This window comes from Mustela nigripes, chromosome X (genome assembly GCF_022355385.1).
Source record: "Mustela nigripes isolate SB6536 chromosome X, MUSNIG.SB6536, whole genome shotgun sequence".
In the NCBI taxonomy this organism is placed as follows: domain Eukaryota; kingdom Metazoa; phylum Chordata; class Mammalia; order Carnivora; family Mustelidae; genus Mustela; species Mustela nigripes.
In genome coordinates this window covers 90,090,762-90,105,121 of record NC_081575.1, presented here as the reverse complement: position 1 = coordinate 90,105,121, position 14,360 = coordinate 90,090,762, and the positions used below count along the sequence as shown (strand labels likewise).

The following is a 14,360-nucleotide window of genomic DNA, read 5'->3' as shown; positions in this document are numbered from 1 at the left end:
TTGTTAATTTTAGCCATTCTGACTGGTGTGAGGTGATATCTCATTGTGGTTTTGATTTGTATTTCCCTGATGCTGAGTGATGTGGAGCACTTTTTCATGTGTCTATTGGCCATCTGGATGTAAGACCCCATTTCTTTTGACCTATCAGATTTGAAAAAAAAGAACAAAGTACTATTTGTTGGCAAAGCTATGGGGAATAGGCAAATTTGGTGTGACCCCCCATGGCAGATAATTTGGTAAAATTCATCAAAATTACAAATGCCCCGCTCTTCAAGTTTCATACTTTTTTAAAAGAGATTTTTAAAAATTTATGTAGCTTTGAAAGAAAGAGAGTGCACATGAGCATGGCAGGGGAGGGGCAGAGGGAGAAGCAGGCTCTCTGCTAAGCAGGGATCCCCATGCAGAACTTGATTTCAGTTCCCTGACATCATGGCCTGACAGATAAGGCAGACACTTAACCGACTGAGCTACCCAGGTGCCCTCAACTTTCACACTTTAATCCTATAGCAATCCTTGCCTCTTGTGCAATAGCGTACATGCAAGGCTATCTGTTACAGCATTATTTGAAAGAGCACAAGATTGGACACAACCTAAATTTCCAACAATAGAGAACTGATTAGACATATTATACCACATCTGTTCAATAGAATAGCATGCAGCCATAAAAACGGACGAGGGCGATCTTTACATACTAATATGATTAGACCTCTGAGATAGACTTCAAAGTGAAAAAAACAACAAGGAGACCATTAGGTACTCTGCTCTCTTTAGGATGCAGAGCTGACATCTGTACTTGTACTTGCTTATATATGCATAAAGGAACTAGAAAATGTGTGCAAGGAGACCACCTATTTCATGGGTTCTAAGACATACATGTTTTTCTCATTTGGATATCTGTGAAATAGGAAGGTGTCTTCCATTATGTGGCATTTTAGAATTATAATCCACCATATTATTTTCTTTCTTAATAGTACATAAAATGATACATCTCAAAACCGATCATGTCTTCGATTTGCTACAGTGCAGTAATAACATGCAGGAGGGGGGAGACCGGGGAGTGGGAGGAAGTGGAGGTTTTAATTAGTTTTTGCTTGAAACACGTGAGTTTGTTGTCTACTCAAATAAAAATGAAAAAAATAATATTGTTAAAAATTACATAAATAGGGGCACCTGGGTGGCTCAGTGGGTTAAATTCTCTGCCTTCTGCTCGGGTCACGATCCCAGGGTCCTGGGATCAAGCCCCGCATTGGGCTCCTTGCTCAGCAGGGAGCCTGCTTCCCCTTCTCTCTCTGTCTGCCTCTCTGCCTACTTGTGATCTCTGTCAAATAAATAAATAAAATCTTTTTAAAAAGTGCATAAATATGCATATGTATATTATATGTAATATATCTGTAATAATATTATTTCTCTTAAAATTTTATTTATTTGAGAGAAAGAGCACAAGGAGGAGAAGGGGCAGAGGGAGAAGGAGACTCCCAGCCAAGCAGAGAGCCCAATGTGGGGCTAGATTCCAGGACCCTAGGATCGTGACCTGAGCCAAAGGCAGACTGAGCCACCCAGGCGCCCCTATAATAATATTATTAGAATTATATATGCATGTACATGTGTTATGTTTGTGTGTGCATATATGTGTGTGTGTATATATATTGTGTGTGTGTATATATATACACATACACATATACACAGTATGTGTGTATATGTATATATGTGTGTATATATACTGTGTACACACACACATACGCAGTAGGTTAATTTCTGAGGTTTACATCCCCTTGTAGCAACGGTTTAAGATACCAGGTTTGAAAATATTAAAATGGGATAAAAACTGACCCACACTTGGAACATGCTAACTGATGAGAAGATAACAGCTGTGTGCCATGCTGACCTGGGTACACCTGGAAAGCCCGTGGCTTCTCAGCATCACACCTGGCTTGGCCAGTAGGAAGGGCATGTGATTCTTCTCCATGCGTCCAATCCAACTTTAGTTTGGGAGTCCAGAAAGACATTGCCTCATCATAAAGCTTTATGAGAGGAGGAGACATGCAGTTAAGGCTTCTACTCTGACCTCGTAGACATTTTCAGAGCTCTGAGGCAAAAATCAATGCTTGGGCAAGCACACAACTAAACCAGGATCCCAGGATCTTGTTTTTACTTTTTTCTCCCTTCAAAATACTAAATAAGCTCTGAATTAAGTCAGTTTTTCTTTTTGGCTATTTATTTTAGTCATGAAAGCCATTGCTTCTCTTCCCCTCCTCCCCACTTCCACAAACCTTTACAAGCTTCTTCTGGGTTAAATGCAGCTTCCAGGTAAGTCACTGACAAGAAGCAGGGTGACAGAGGCCACTGAAAGGGCCAGGCATGGAGCATCTAGAGTTGCATTCCAAACAAATATTTTTAATGAAAAATAGAACTGGGAGAAATCCCAGCAGGTCTTTCTTTTGGTGACAGGAAAGGTTCATAACTTTATGGAAAACAAACTGATGAATGCTTTCTGGAAATTCTTTTAGAGGCCCTTTCCTTCCGTTTTCTGCCCTGGATGGTGGAGGTGGTAATACATATTCGGCTTTCCTTTCAGGGCTGTAGCAAGAAGAAATGAGATAATGTTTGCAAAGACACTTAAACGTACGTCTGTCAGAGTACTGGACATCAAGGTGAGGTTTTAGTTGCCACTGTGTGACAGGGAACCAAGACTTGTGCAGAGAGGTCATTTGCCAGACATTCGTCATGTCTCAGCTGGAGATTCTTCTTTCCCAACTTTCTCCATGCAACAGGAAACATCCCTGAACAATGACCGTGGGGTGCAGGGAGGGGCTAAGCTTATCACCACCTGATGAAGTAACAGCAGTACTAACCAAATTGTCTTCCCAAAGTACTTTCACACCCTCTCTGTTACCTCATCCTCCCAGAAGTCCTGTAAAGTAGGCAGTAGCATTACTCTTCCTCTGTAACAGATGATGAACTCATGTTGTGAGCTAAGCTAGAATTTGGACCCAGGTTTCTCTGGCTCCAAAATTTGCACTCCTTCCCTAATACTGTCCCCCTCCCTTCTGCTCTGAACTGAGCTCAGCAACACGTTGCAGAAAACACAGAAAGCTGGGGCCTGGGGTGCCCTGGGGACCAGAGGTGGAAGCAAGGAGGCGAAATGGAAACTTTTTCTCCTTCTAACAGAGGCTATTAGCACACGTGTACTAGGACATATGGCGGCCATCTGGAACTGGAGTCACTGAGGTCACTGCTGAAATTCAGCCTAAGAACAATGTACTCAGTTTAGATAGCACTGCAGTGCCCTCATCCCCTAAAATATTGCCTTCAGGGAGAATGCTCCTGGCAAATGGTGGTCAGGAATAGCAGTAATCTATTGATAAGCAAAATAAAGTGAGTCGATGTGCAGGACCAGGGTATTCATTGTCCTTAAATGTTGTCAGGCAGATTGTGTCCTAACTCAACCATGTATGTCACCATTAATGATCCAGCCATGCAAGATTATACAAACAAAAGGGACAACCACAAAGGGATCCGACTTAGTTCCCAAACCCAGGTGCATCTAGTGAAGAGCTAAATAACCAGTTCCAGGTGGTGATGGGTAGTGCTAGGCTAGGGGTAGACAACAGACAGCCTTTGGGCCAAATCTGGCCCCTGAATTGTTTCTGTAAATAAAGTTTTATTAGAGTACAACCACCCTACTTGTAGATGTATGGTTTGCTTTGTGCTACAGTGGCACAGTTGAAAACTTGAGTGGTTGACAGAGACTATATGGGTCTGAAAAGCCAAAAGTATTCACCGTCTAGCTCTTACAGAAAAAGGTTGCCAACTTCTGTTCTAGGTGATAAACATGCAGATGAATTCGGACTGCGCGTGTGGCCCAAATCCCGGCCATGTCCCCTGCTGATGAAGCACAGGAAGAGAAAAGTAAAGGTAATCTCTGGATAACCATGCCCAGAAAGATATTTCAAGGGCCAGACTTCTGCTGAAAGAGGCTATGGTCCTGTGGATTTAAACACCTGGAAGTCATAAACACATACATATAGGATATCTGTTTTAATTGGGGTCTGAAGAGCATCAGAGACCTGGCTGGCCACTCTGTTGGTTGCTCTCTCTATCTACCTCTGTGATGTTTGAATTAAACTGAAACAGAGTGAGCCCTTGTTAGAAGGCTACTGTGAGTGCTGGCCCCGGGACGCTGGAGGCCTCTATGGGACAGTTAAGTAACTTGGCAGTCTTCTAGGGGTAGTAGAGAATGCAGTGGCAGCAGTGAATCAGTTGCTCATAGTCCTGGGGGGGAACCTCTTGAACCAAGAATCTGAGCTAGGAGACCTTGAGGCACCCCAGAGACCATCTAGGTTTAAAGAATGGAATGGCTTGTTCAAGGGCTCATCTCAAGTTACATGGTGACATCTTCTAACCCCATTCAGGGTGTTTCCCACCATTCCATGTACTGTCACTAACATCAATCCACTGCACATTATCTCCAGTACCCAGTGGGCTGAAGGAGTGTTTATAGGTTCAATTTGGTCTGACCCCTGTAATCTGAACCAGCTAGGAAGAAGTGATTGAGGGAAGGAACAAATCCATGATCATCCCTGAAGCTTGGTTTCTTATAGGGTTAAGAGAAAAGAGGGTTTTTAGAAAGCTTTTGTGGACATATGGGGGCTGTAGGAAGGAGCTATCTGAGATGACTGATGTATGGCTTCTCCTTAAAGGGCTTGAAGAGTAAACCTGGGTCAGAGCCAATGGGGCAGGAGCCAGGATGAGTAGCCAAGAAATTGGGAAGAAAGGAAGCACATCCCAAGAACATTGCCAGGGTCTATGCCCTTGGATAAGAAAACAACAGGATCAGAATTGGAATCCAAAGTCATAGCCACTAAGTAGAAGTAAGGACAATCCTGGGAAGGTAAGGAGTTCCGTTCTAAATATTGGGACCGTGGAGACAGGTTGAGGTAAACAGTGCTTGGCAACAATGTGAAGTGTGTTAGAGATTCCACATACCAACTTCCCTTTGATAATGACTGCAGTGTGGGTTCCTGGGATTCTAGAATGACAATGTTGTTTTGTAGGTGACCCTGTAAAGGCAGTCTGCATGATGACCACTATTGGTACAAATACATAAAAGGAGAACCAATTATAAACATGGAGTACCCAATCAGGGGAGTTCACTGTCCTTATGAGCTGCTTAGGAGTTGGTATGGTTGCAGATGATGGCCACATTCTGTTCAGCAAGAACCAAGCACCCACAAGTGGACAGAAGGCCAGGTCAGTGGAAGACCCCAGCAACATGGTAACCAAAAATAAGAAAGTAGACTAAGGAGGACCTTGAGAAATTAGGTCTGGAGCTTCCCCACTGAATGTGGAGCTCTCATCTGCACTCTCTAGAGGATTGTACCTTTAGAATATGAGCCTTTGAGTCAAAAAGAAAGAACATGTGCAGTTGGAAATGAAATCCTAAACAAACCATCAAGCTGGAAATCAGTCCAGATTGCCTTTGGCATTCGTTCCAAGCTGGTTGAACAAACTTTATGGTGTACCTGTGGACATTGTAATCTGTGACAGGCACTAAGGCCATAGCCACTTCCCTCTGGGCCCTTCTTGCTTGATGGGGAAACAAACATAAACAGATAATGTTGATATAACTTGGTAAGGGCCAGATCATCAAGGGAGCCTGGAGGAGAGTTCTGTAACTTAGCAGAGGGTGATATGGATGCTTCTGGAAGGAGATGACACTTGGTTCCCAGCGGGGTTGGTAGTGGGAGAGTCAGTGAGGCAGGAGGAGACACAGGAGACAGAGACCAGGGGAATGGAGAGATTCAAAACATTGTGAAAGGGTAATGGTACAGCATCCAGCCAATGAGGAGGGGAAAGTTTTCCCCAGATTTGGAAACAGGGAGGTAACTGGTGATCTTAAAGATCCCATGTTTCAGTAGAGTGAGGGTGAGAGGCCATAGCCAGGGTCAAGGGCTGAATGGAATTGAGGAAATGGGTCAAGCCAGCAAAGACCACCCTCTGAAGGACTGTGGCTAAGAAGGGAACTTGGGCAATGGGCAGTGGCTGCAAGAGGTTAAAGGAAGGGGTGTGTGTGTGTGTGTGTGTGTGTGTGTGTGTGTGTGTGTTGTGTTTTTGTTGAGTTTGATTTTGGGGATTGGAGGGATATTTTTCATGCTGAGAACTGAGAAGAAAGTGAAGAGACACCATGACAGAGGAAGGGAGGGATGGTGTGTGGAGCGGTGAGGGAGAGGATGGCCTTGAGCAAGAAGGCTACCTCCTCCTCTGAGATTAGGGGTGGGACTGAGGAAGAGTGGGTGCCCTATGAGTTAAGTGAGTAGGCGGGGAAATGTGGCAGAGGGGACAGTCCTGATGGCTTGTTTTCTCAGTCTGTGGGAACACCAGCAACCCCAGAGGGTCTGGGCTGTGGAGGCTGCACAGGAGACCAGAAGAAGGGAGTGAGGGTCCAAAGGAGGAATGGATGAGACATGGAGTGGGGCCTGGCTACTTGAAGCTCACACTTTCTGGGATCTCAGCCACCATAATGCTGTGGAGGGGACCATGCCTGGCATGCTTCCCTCTCTCCCTGTAAGAAATACTGCATTTTTTTTTTTTTTGGTGATAGATTTGACTTGACAATTACTAGTCCTGTGTCTCCCTGTGGAAGGAGAGTACTACTAAGACCTTGGCGTAGCAAAGAGTTTGGGCAGAAGGTGGAGTTGGAGGAGTATATGAAATATCCCTTCAATCAAGGTTGGGCACCTGATCCATCCTGTCAGTCCTCAGGATGGCTCTGGCCCTCCTTGACAAAGGTTTTTTTCTGGACCACGCCACAAGCCAAAGGAGGAGTCCTGCACAGAGTAGAAACCTCTACTGCAGCCACTGTCCCCAGCTACGGCTCAACTGCACCCCTCTCTCCCAGTTTCACAGACCCCTTGATCTGTCCCTTATTTTCTCTGCCCACCACTGAATGCCCTCCCCCATGACCTCAGGCTCCCAGATAGCTTGACCACCCTCCACCCTCCTGCCTCATTCCTGTTACAATGCACTGCACTCTGTTCCAGGCAACTACACTCTCTTTCTTTGTTTTTACCACTCTCTTGACATTTACTGTCTCCTGCTTTGTGAACCCTAGTCTGCCATGTTAGTATATTCCACCTGCCCCCACCAGACACAGACACACACACACAATGGGGGCCTTCTTGAGGGCAGGGACGGAATGTTGCACACTTAGTTTTAGCCTTCCCCAGCACCAACTCCATTATTGCTGCTAAATGAATATTGCTGAGTTACTTGGCCAAACTGCTGGATAAAGCAGGCAAGGGGCATGCTCTGCCTTGGGGAAGACGGGTTCTTCTCTGACCCATGGAACACCAGGGTGTAAAGAGCAGCTCCCCTCCCTGGGTGAAGCCAGGGGGAACGTTGCTAATAAACATGACTCTCTTACTGATAAGCGTGTGGATGGTGCCTGTTAATACTCCCTGATTGTCTGAGACATCTCACTGCCCGAGTGAGCTCGGAGAAGGATGTGGAATGGAAGCCTATACCTACCATGGCTCCCATGGCTCCTGCCGGCCTCCAGCCACCTGCTTATCTGCCACCCTGCCCTCATTCCCAGACTTGTTCATTTCTGCGAGCAAGGACTGCCAGGCACACAAGTGGCCCCCCCAAAGCAGAGGGCAGGGTCCCCCAGTGCTCCTTCTGCACATGTGTGGATCTGTCCTGTTGCAAAAGCCAAACAAGAGTTTCTCCCCCCACCCCACATCTGATTTATGGAACAGGAAAAAAATGTGTAAATAAGAACCACAGAGATAGCTGCTATCCCTTTTGCGGCTGTATTGGAGAGATTTCAGGGCCTGAGTTTTGTGACCTTGGGCTACCCCTGTTGAAGCCAGTTGCACCCAATTACAGGGTGGAACCTTAGAATGTTGGAAGGCTGAACTCTGTTTAAATGTCGGTCTAAAGAAAGTCCTTCTTGGGATTTTCAGAAGAGAAATACTACTGGGTGAGTAATAGTCTTGAGCATCCTATTACATAAGATGTTTGGATTTGGTCCTAAAACTGGAACAAATCAAAAGGCCATTTCGTTGTTTCTTATGGTTAGATGTGAATTAAAATCATGGATTTTCTGATTCACTCAAGGCCAGACTATCCTTCATTTTGAGCCTTGATGTTTTCCCATTTATCTTGGTTTCTTGGGTTGTTTCTCACACTGAAAAGGACAATGTACTTGGGCAGTGCAAAAAACAAACAAACAAAAAGGTTTCAAGGCGTTTCATCATGAAATTTACAATTCCCTTTTCATCCTTGCTCCGTTCCAGATGACAGGCCAGGTGCCCTTCACAATACAGGTGGAACAGGTGGCTTCTGCTACCCCTTCTAAAATAGCACCAGCGGTCACCATGGTAGAGCATGGGGTCATGTACTAAAGAGAAGAATGAGGGAACAGCTAAAGGTCAAGACAGGTGATGTGTTCATCGTTCATCTCAACTACCCTAATCACTGAAGCCTCTAATGTTGGATTGGTGGGTTCCAGAGCACTGGATTGTTGGATTCCAAGGATCAAACTTGCTTTCCTATTCTCTCAGTCACTACCAGATTCTGAGATACATGTTCTGTTTGTTTACTTTAGGCTAAACCCAGCTGTTTGATTTAGCATGAAATCACTTGGGCAGCAACTGTCCGTCTTCCTGTAACCGTGGGAACCAGTTTTGCAGCCGGAATGGCCTTAATGCCAAAGATCCTGTCCTGTTGTCTTCCTAAATATGTTCATACTTGTTGGGTCATGTGTCCCATATTTGGATTGATGGCATAAGACTGCAAGAAAGCAACATTTTTTGGTCAACTCTAGTGTAGAACACTGATTCCAAGGTCTTTTTTCTTTAAGATTTTATTTATTTACTTGAGAGAGAGAGAGAGAGAGCACGAAAGGGAGGGCTGGGCAGAAGGGTAGAGGCTTCCCACTGAGCAGGGAGCCTGAGGTGGGGCTCAATCCCCAAACCCTGGGATCATGACCTGAGCTGAAGGCAGATGCTTAACAGACTGAGCCACCCAGGTGCCCCTAATTCTCAAATTCTAATGCGCCTCTAAACTCCCCAGGGCTCTTGTTAAAATGAAGATTCTGGTTCAGTATGTCTGCGAGGGACTTGAGACTCTGCATTTCTAACCAGCACCTAGGGGATGCCACACATAGAACCAGTCTCCTATAAGGTAACTGCATGTTTAAAACCAAAGATTCCAAATACATATTTCATATTCAGCAGAACAAAACCATCTGTAGGCATTTGGGTTCTGATTTAGTCCCACGCCCCTTCTCCTCAACTCTTAGTTCACCTGCTTCTGACCCTAGAGGACTAGGGCTAATTGGCTTTTAATTTCAAGAGACAGGAAACTTTGGGATCTGCCTATTATTAATGCTTGATGAATATTATTTGCTCTTATTGGAACTGATTATGAACGTTCTTTGAATATTGGGTTCTAAGTAAGCCTTGCAAACATAGTGGCACCTAACTAATTTTAGTACTGGCTCATCTCCCTTCTGTTTGGCCCCCAATGCCTCTCATCAGACCACGCTCTTTACTTGGCTTCAGATATAGCTGGTATCTCTTTACGCCACAGCTTCACTCTGTAATCCACCTGCTCCCTGAATTCTGACTGGCTTTACCTAGTAAAGGTGGACTGGGTGGACTCCCATCTTATCAAGACCAAAAGGGACTTGGGAGGCCAGGGCCTGCACAGACCCCTGGAGATCATTCCTGAGCTTCTTTTGAATCTCCTGATTCAAAAGTGAGTGGGAGTGATCCTGCTTCGTAAAGCAGCCCGTTCCGTAGCTGGGGTATTCTGGGACAGGGTTCTTATGTATCTTCAGCTGCACATCACCCCTCTGTAATTCTACTGTGGCAGAATTCTAAAGCTAATTCCTCATCTATAGTATGGCTCATCAACCAGATTAAACCTACTCTGATTGACTCCTTGTGTCTTATCTCCATGCACAAATGTCCCATTTCTTCAAATATTTCTTATATATTGAAGTTCCCAAATCCCTTACCTTCCCAGTCACCAGGCTCTGACTTGCTCTATTTAGCAGTATCCTCCTTTCCCGAGCCTTCTCTGATATGGCCTGCCTAAGCCCGGTTCTGAATGTCTGTATTGGCAGCCATGTTTTACTTGTGACTCACACTGAACCAAAAATTTCCCAGGGGATTTTCAAAGGAAGCAGTTTTCCAAACTGGGGCCGTTGACCATTTGAATCCAGTGCAGATGGTTACACTTATCTTTCTCGAATTTCATCTTGTTTCTTTCACCCATTCCGTCCATCCAGTTGAGATCTCGAGTCCTGAGTCTCTCATCTACTACGTTGTGGCTCCTTTCCAGCTTTGGTCACCACAAATTTGCTAGATACTGCTCTTCTATCTTCATTGTTGGAGATAATACTTGAAATAGATGTGACCAAATGTTGATCCCTGTGGCCTTTTGCTAAATCCATTTTCCCATTCATTTATTCATCCACTCGCTCATCCTTCCAATAAACTCTGGTGAAGGGCTACTGTGTTCTGGACACTGGGCTTGCTGCTAGAGACACTGAAGCAAATAAGGCATGATTTCTGTTCCTGAAGAGCTCAGTGTCCAGCAGGATGACAGTCTGCTTCCAAACCCTCATCCGTGATTGCCTATTCATTATGAGGATACTCACATCCTGTTAGATCATTATGACTCTATCACCTGCCAGGCCAGTCAGACTCCCATTCCATTCCCCTACCATTTACTTTCCTTATAAAGTGAGGACCAAGATCCTGGGATTTGGAAGAGGAGGACACCGAGACTGAGAATAGCAAAATGCAGTAGGCTTTACAGAGAGGAGTGAAAAGGGAGCAGGAGAAGGAGGGAGAGGGAGGGAGAGAGACCGAGGGAGAGAAGTGGAAAGGGGAAGGAGTGCCCAGAGGAGGCTGAGAGGGAAGGAAACCCTTTGACCTCTTGGCTGGTTGGGTAGTCCAGTGTGGCTGGCTGGATATGACTGAATGTATGTGTGAGGTGAATAAGCATCAATCAGGACATGCCTGTGTAACCAGTATACAGATAAGCATAGCTTCTGCCGTGAACAAAGCAGCGCTCGGTTGTTTGACTTGATTCGGGGAGGGTAATCTTCTCCAAAACCTGTGTGCAAACTAAGCAGGTCTTATTTCTATTTATTGTTAGGTAATAGATGGTTACAGGTCACTTCAGTTCACAATTGAGCAATGCAGATGTCCCATCTAAGACGACAAAGTCAGAACTCCAAGCTTGGCTTGGCACTCAGTTTTTCCCTGCCTGCCTCAGGCCCCCCTTTAGGCAGAAAGGCTGCGACGGGAAGATTGGGTGGGGAATGGAACTTCTCCTCTGTCCCTGCTCACCACCACCATTTGTTGGGGGCCATTTTGCCCCAGCCACCATTGGTTGGCCCTGGGAGAAAGAGCAGACAGCTCTAACTCGCTGGAGCCATTGCTCTTCTTGGGTCTCATTTTCAGGTTAGAGCTAGGGTCCTGGATGGGCATGAAAGATGAATAAAACCAGCTTTTCCTCTCCGAAGGTGTTCTCTTGGGCCCTTCAGAGGTTCTCATGGCTGGACACCTCTCTCCAGTTCTCTCGACCTTGGGCTGATAGGTCACCATGAAGGGTGGTGGTCTAGGCATGCTCCTGAGGTAGCCAGCTGGCAGGATCTCCTTAGCCTCTTCCAGCTGGGATTATCTTGTCCTATGACTCAGGGCCCGAGTTGGCGCCACATCAGCTCTCTTTCTTCTGCAGCTTCTTCGAGTCTGTGGGTCACACTCCTGTATCTCCTGTTCCAATATATTCTGGGAGACCAGAGTCACCCCAAGGCAGTAGTCTCTACTGACTTGGCCATGAAAGCACCTAATGGCCCTTCTGTCCCCCCACCCACCCAAATGGCCTCTGGAGGCATGGTCTGAAAGCAAAACCCAGCCCACGGTCTGCTTTAGCTTTCGGGGTCATAGGTGAGCTGCTCTGGGGCTCCCAGCTGCAGGCAACATACTGCAAAACATCTTGAAGACCCTCACCAGGCCTGGGGTTAAAGAGTGACACCACAATCCCTGCATTAAAAGGAAGAGAAGAGGGCATTCACTGTGGAGCTATGGCTCTTCACCAGTGTCCTCACATGTAAGCCTCTCCTCCCCACTCTGATGCTTTTCATAGTCTTAAAATGGGAGATGGGGCTCAAGAGTCAAGAGCTGCCATTTAAGAACACGGTTTGGTGTTAAGGTCCTGAGTTGGGATTCACACACCTAGGTATAGACCCAAGGGAAATCTTAGCCTGTCCAGTGGAAGACACATATAGACATGTTCACAGCAGCTTTGTTTCCAGACTAAGGCTGTCAGATAAAACAGAGGATGGCCGGTTAAATTTGAATTTCAGACAAGCAGTGAATACTTTTTTGGTAATAAAGATGTCTCAAATGTTCCATGGACCTACTTATCCTTAAAAAAATGGTCTTAAAATCAAATTTAACTGGGTGCCCTGTATTTTTTACTTGCTAAATCCGGCAATGCCACCCCAAGCCAAATGCCCACTAAAAGGTGAGCAGAGGAATAAATTGTGGCATAGGCACACTGTGGAAAATTACACAGGAGACTGAGTGACAGTGACATAGGAAAATAGGGATACATCTTAGCCATGCAAAATCTGGCAGGGTGGGGAATGCTCCAAAAGATTATGTGCAGAATGTTCTTTTTTGTTGACGTTAGAAACAACCAAAATAAGGGGTTTTAATTTTAAAAGAATGTACATAGCTGCAGTAAAATATATAAAGTAAATATATAACGTATATAATATATATAAAATATATAAAGCAAAATATAAAAAGGAAAGAATTAGGATGATGAATATATGATTTGAAAGTATGATAAACCTTGTCAAACAGGGAGTCAAGGTCATAGGTTAATGAGGGGTGGGGGATGTTGTGTAGGCTATGGTCACAGTCTTGCCTGGCTTTGCTTTTGGGTAATAGCTTTGCTAGTGCTTATGGAGTATGCATGAGCCAATGATGAGAGTAAGTCATTCACCAGTAATTATAAGTCATGCAGTGATTGCCCTTGATATCCAGAAATTAAATTAAATTAGAAAGATGAAAAAAAAAAAAACCAGAGGTAGGGATAATCCCATCGTGAAAGCCCACTTCTAGTGCTTTCCCATGTAGGAGGGGGAAGAGTACTGGTGGAAAAGATGTCTCTGCGCCTGAAGAGGTGAGAGCCGAAATGGACCTCGAAGGATGACTAGAAGTTCACCAGATGGAGGAAGAAGGGGAAAGCATTCCAGGAACAGTATGTTGGAGAGCCACACAGTACCACAGAGCCTGGTCTGCTTCCAGAACAGCAGCAAAGCCCAAGGTGGTCTCAACCAGAGGAGGGTGGCAGTGATGAGTTGAGAAGGTAGGGGTGGAAGTCAAGATGTGGAAGAGCTTACGTCCCTTGCCACGGAACGTGGCACTTACCCTTGAGCTTCAGGGCAAGAAATAGCAAAGGGGTTATGAGGGATGCTGTCCTTGGGAGCCCCTAGAAAATCCTTGCCGTGAGATGGGGAGTCTCTTGACTTCACCTATGCAAACTATTGCTAATAAAGCTTTTGCAGATGATGGAGGGTAGCAAGGGCTGGCAAGGCAGAGGCTGAAAAGACAGAGCCTCCTGAGCTTTGTGGATGCTGAGCAAACCATGGTCAAGGGATGGGTTATACCTCAGGTTTAAAATCATAAAATACAGGATGACCAACAGCTCGGAGAATAGAGAGGGTTATCGATCTGGTGGAAGAGGGAGCAAGTAGCAGTAAAGTTTGGCTAATTCTCCAAAGGCGATCCTAAGAAAAATTTAAAAACCATTAATGAAGAAATATAATAGAATCCCTTAGTGGTGCCTCTGGATTTCTTGTGTCTTGCCTGCACCAGCCACTCCTGCCCTGCCAAACTCACAGCATTTGTTCTTTGAATATGTTCTGTTCTAGTAACCAAGCGCACTGACTACCCCATGTCAGGTACAGGGTCGAGTGTTAGAAAGACCAAAATGAGTAAGTTATAGCTTATGCCCTTATCGAGGCTACAGCCAAACGCAAACCATCTATGACTAGTTATACTAACATTTGGAAAGTACCAGAAGGGAGGATCAAACAAGTCACTACAGGAATACAGAAGAGGGGACTGTTGGTGCTTGTCTGACATGGGGCTGTCAGAAAAAGCGTCACACTCGAGCTAGAGGCTGAAGGTCAAGCAGAAGTTGGACAAGCTCAGGAAGGGGTGGAGGTGGGCACGCACAGCAGAGAGAATGGCAAGAGTGCAGGGCCTGAAGGTGAAGCAGCCTGGAGTCGGCTGGCGCCAGGTTGGGAAAAGCCTTCTAGATCCTGT

At 45.5% G+C, this 14,360-nt stretch overlaps 1 long non-coding RNA gene across 4 annotated transcripts in view; it reads left to right on the top strand.

Moving 5' to 3' along the window:
• Positions 1-14,360, top strand: part of LOC132006926 (uncharacterized) — a 116,755-nt gene that overhangs the window by 71,564 nt on the left and 30,831 nt on the right. The window contains exon 1 of one of the 4 annotated variants that reach the window (XR_009401261.1): positions 9,010-9,186. The exons of the other annotated variants lie outside the window; for them this stretch is intronic. This is a non-coding gene — a long non-coding RNA (uncharacterized LOC132006926). Of the gene's footprint in view, positions 1-9,009; positions 9,187-14,360 lie in introns of those variants that run through there. 4 annotated transcript variants of the gene reach the window in all.